The sequence below is a fragment of the Prorops nasuta genome, unplaced genomic scaffold (genome assembly GCF_024137725.1).
Source record: "Prorops nasuta isolate Cenicafe-Biocafe unplaced genomic scaffold, Cenicafe_Pnas_1.2 PNAS00013, whole genome shotgun sequence".
Classification (NCBI taxonomy): Eukaryota; Metazoa; Arthropoda; class Insecta; order Hymenoptera; family Bethylidae; genus Prorops; species Prorops nasuta.
This window is the reverse complement of record NW_027116810.1, coordinates 6,910,102-6,915,003: the sequence shown is the minus strand read 5'-3', so window position 1 is coordinate 6,915,003 and position 4,902 is coordinate 6,910,102. Positions and strand designations below refer to the sequence as shown.

At 40.3% G+C, this 4,902-nt stretch overlaps 1 long non-coding RNA gene across 1 annotated transcript; it reads right to left on the bottom strand.

Moving 5' to 3' along the window:
• Positions 1-236: 236 nt before the first annotated feature.
• Positions 237-800, bottom strand: LOC136778190 (uncharacterized). Its single transcript, XR_010823382.1, has 3 exons — positions 693-800; positions 422-602; positions 237-352 (listed from the first exon to the last, which is right to left on the bottom strand). It is a non-coding gene; the product is annotated as an uncharacterized lncRNA (long non-coding RNA).
• Positions 801-4,902: the final 4,102 nt, after the last annotated feature.

Sequence of the window (4,902 nt, the reverse complement as noted above, 5' to 3'; positions counted from 1 at the left end):
AAGAGGGCATATTCCAATGAGTGAAGTGTCAAAATGTGCAACTTAACCTCTGTAATTTGTATTAATTTATTAAAATAACTTGTAAGTGATGAACTTTTAATAAAATCATATTAAGTGTTATAAATTTGTATAAAAAATATGTATTTTAGTTTTAACCTATTATTGTGTAACATATGGTGTATAAAAATAACTGAAAATATATATTTTAAATTAAATTTATGTTGTTGATATTTTGTCAAGAATAACACATCATTAACTTTTATATTAATAATAAGGAGCTATATTCTTGAGTCGTAAAGTCCATTGGAGCTTGCAAGTCAACTATGGATCCCAAGCTTACAGCAATAAGATTCTACGAATAAAGAAGATGCAATTCATTATTAAAATAGATAATCGTTAACTCAGATTTTTTTGCAGAAACCTAATATCAATAGTGACAAGCTTTCGTATCTATTTCCAATTGATGATGCTGGAAGAGAACCTCTGAGAGCTCCTGACAGCTCAACTGCCACAGGTCCAAGAAACAGCTATTTACGTAAATCTGTCCAGTGTCATGCAATACATTATCCAGAAGCCATTCTGCTATTATCCAGCTAATGTTTCTACGCAATATAATTAATTTCTTATTAATTTTCAAATATACTAAATATGTAAAGAAGAAAAAGCCAATATATTAAAATCCATTTACTTACACTACATCTCATTACGTAACCATGAGTGAATATTGTTGAATGGTGACAGAACAGTTTATAGTTGCAGAATCAGAATACATTCCTGTTGTGGGTAATGTTGCTGGGTCCTTTTGTTCTTTCGCAGTATCCAAAAGCAGCAAATTTGCAATGATTTTACAATTATAGCCTATATTCGAAGAAAACTTTAATACTTAAACTTAAATTGAAGAATATTCAAATGATTAATAGTAACTCCTTACGGATTAAGATATCTTGCATTATTTTCAATTTCTGCTACCAGTGCATATAGGCAAATTCAGTGGTAAATTGTTATTCTCATCACTTAGAGCTTGTTAATCCTGTAAGTTACGTAGCACTTTAAAGTGGGCAAACAAATCCTTACGCTGCATTATATTAGTCTTCTCTTCCTTCGCTAACTTTTGAAAATTCATATATTACTGTTATCCACGAGTATATTTACCCAGTGGCTGAAAAATATTAGAAAGAGTATGAAAATTCATTCTTAAAAGTAAGCATAAATTATTTCCATATTCATAAAGTTATACATACCTATTCTATTATTTAGCTGGATGTTAGCTGCCACGAAGACATCCATATGCAATGTGCCTGCCCTCCTTCCTTTTTATTCCAGTGTATTATCCTAATAGTTTGCTGCAGGACAGTCTTAAGTCAGAAATAGATTGAAGTGTGATAATTCGGTTCTACTTTCTCTTTACCCTGGCCTACCATGAGGAGATACTCTTTTTTATCTTGATTTTTCATAACGTAAATGATAAATAATTATTCCTGAAATAAAAACGTGCACACACACATATATATATATATATATATATTATTGTCTTTTCAGATTATATACTGTATTTTTTATCTTATATAATTTATTTTTTTTTTCTTTTTTTCAGTACTCCGAAAATTGATTTACGTTAAATAATATTGGTGGCCCTGAAAAGGGCCGATTTTTGGATCCAACACGTGGCAGAGCACATTCCTTTTTTATACCATGCAATCCGATCCATCTAAAAAAATACCCATTCGAAACCAACAACAGTAAAGCTCATTCAATAATCCGTCCAGTAGCCATTCCGCTCGATCACTTGATTAAGTCGATTAGGTATCGAGTTAGTCAAGTTAGCTAAGAACTCTGGGTCAGACCTAAGGCCTTCCCAGATATTCTTCGCTTGATCGAGAATCGCTGCCCTCGTCCTCGCGCCTGGCTCTATCCATCGTCTGGACATCAATGCCCAGACGTTCTCAATTAAATTGAGATCCGGTGATCGAGCGGGCCAATCCACCACTTCCAACTCCGGGTGTCGCGCAAACCACGCTCGCGTTTCGCGTGAGGTATGGATCGCTGAATTGTCCTGCACAAATCGGATCACCGGTACTTCATCCGCGGGATATACATTACGCACGCTTGGGAGAAAAATTTCTTCCAAGATGCGAATGTATTCCCGGGAATTCATACGTGGAGAAATCTCCACAAGATCACCGATATGTTCACCGGAAATCCAGCCCCATACGCCACACGATACGCGTCCAGACCGATGAGTCTGGAAGACGTGGTTTGGCTGCAACCGGGTATCGTTCGGGCGCCACACGTGCAAGGCCTGAGCCTGAGAGGGCAACGATATGAAAACCTTTTCATCGGTCCATATCGTAGCCTTCCAATCTGCACGGCTCCGCGAAAGATTCGCGAGGGCATAGCCAACTCTCTGCTCACGGTGAGCAGGAGTTAATGGGATTTTACGCGCTGGACGACGGCAGTGAATACCTGCAGAGTGTAAACGCCGCAGGCCGGTGGTCACTGAAGCTGGATAATCTATCTCCTCCACTATGTCGCTGACACTAGCGAAGGGATCTCTTCGATCCTGCTCAGCAGCTGCTGGTCATCGATCTCCGAAGTCCTTTTCTGCCCTCTGTTCTCCGCTCTCCGGTCACGCAGTGCGTGGTCTCCGCCTTCGCGGTACCGACGTATCCAGCGCCTGACGGTGGTTTCGTGTGCCCCGCAGAGTACAGCGATCTCACTCGCGCTTTTCCCGCACTCAAAATAGCCAATGGCTCTTCCTCTGGTAGCCTCACTATGCTGTGACATCGTCGACGTATCCAATAGATATGAATGTTATAACAAATTAACGTTATTATAGATAAAAGTGAATAATGCCTCGATTATTGAATTAGAAGTATCGATAATAACGTTAATTTGTTATAACATTCATATCTATTGGATACGTCGACGATGTCACAGCATAGTGAGGCTACCAGAGGAAGAGCCATTGGCTATTTTGAGTGCGGGAAAAGCGCGAGTGAGATCGCTGTACTCTGCGGGGCACACGAGACCACCGTCAGGCGCTGGATACGTCGGTACCGCGAAGGCGGAGACCACGCACTGCGTGACCGGAGAGCGGAGAACAGAGGGCAGAAAAGGACTTCGGAGATCGATGACCAGCAGCTGCTGAGCAGGATCGAAGAAGATCCCTTCGCTAGTGTCAGCGACATAGTGGAGGAGATAGATTATCCAGCTTCAGTGACCACCGGCCTGCGGCGTTTACACTCTGCAGGTATTCACTGCCGTCGTCCAGCGCGTAAAATCCCATTAACTCCTGCTCACCGTGAGCAGAGAGTTGGCTATGCCCTCGCGAATCTTTCGCGGAGCCGTGCAGATTGGAAGGCTACGATATGGACCGATGAAAAGGTTTTCATATCGTTGCCCTCTCAGGCTCAGGCCCTTGCACGTGTGGCGCCCGAACGATACCGGTTGCAGCCAAACCACGTCTTCCAGACTCATCGGTCTGGACGCGTATCGTGTGGCGTATGGGGCTGGATTTCCGGTGAACATATCGGTGATCTTGTGGAGATTTCTCCACGTATGAATTCCCGGGAATACATTCGCATCTTGGAAGAAATTTTTCTCCCAAGCGTGCGTAATGTATATCCCGCGGATGAAGTACCGGTGATCCGATTTGTGCAGGACAATTCAGCGATCCATACCTCACGCGAAACGCGAGCGTGGTTTGCGCGACACCCGGAGTTGGAAGTGGTGGATTGGCCCGCTCGATCACCGGATCTCAATTTAATTGAGAACGTCTGGGCATTGATGTCCAGACGATGGATAGAGCCAGGCGCGAGGACGAGGGCAGCGATTCTCGATCAAGCGAAGAATATCTGGGAAGGCCTTAGGTCTGACCCAGAGTTCTTAGCTAACTTGACTAACTCGATACCTAATCGACTTAATCAAGTGATCGAGCGGAATGGCTACTGGACGGATTATTGAATGAGCTTTACTGTTGTTGGTTTCGAATGGGTATTTTTTTAGATGGATCGGATTGCATGGTATAAAAAAGGAATGTGCTCTGCCACGTGTTGGATCCAAAAATCGGCCCTTTTCAGGGCCACCAATATTATTTAACGTAAATCAATTTTCGGAGTACTGAAAAAAAGAAAAAAAAAATAAATTATATAAGATAAAAAATACAGTATATAATCTGAAAAGACAATAATATATATATATATATATATATGTGTGTGTGCACGTTTTTATTTCAGGAATAATTATTTATCATTTACGTTATGAAAAATCAAGATAAAAAAGAGTATCTCCTCATGGTAGGCCAGGGTAAAGAGAAAGTAGAACCGAATTATCACACTTCAATCTATTTCTGACTTAAGACTGTCCTGCAGCAAACTATTAGGATAATACACTGGAATAAAAAGGAAGGAGGGCAGGCACATTGCATATGGATGTCTTCGTGGCAGCTAACATCCAGCTAAATAATAGAATAGGTATGTATAACTTTATGAATATGGAAATAATTTATGCTTACTTTTAAGAATGAATTTTCATACTCTTTCTAATATTTTTCAGCCACTGGGTAAATATACTCGTGGATAACAGTAATATATGAATTTTCAAAAGTTAGCGAAGGAAGAGAAGACTAATATAATGCAGCGTAAGGATTTGTTTGCCCACTTTAAAGTGCTACGTAACTTACAGGATTAACAAGCTCTAAGTGATGAGAATAACAATTTACCACTGAATTTGCCTATATGCACTGGTAGCAGAAATTGAAAATAATGCAAGATATCTTAATCCGTAAGGAGTTACTATTAATCATTTGAATATTCTTCAATTTAAGTTTAAGTATTAAAGTTTTCTTCGAATATAGGCTATAATTGTAAAATCATTGCAAATTTGCTGCTTTTGGATACTGCG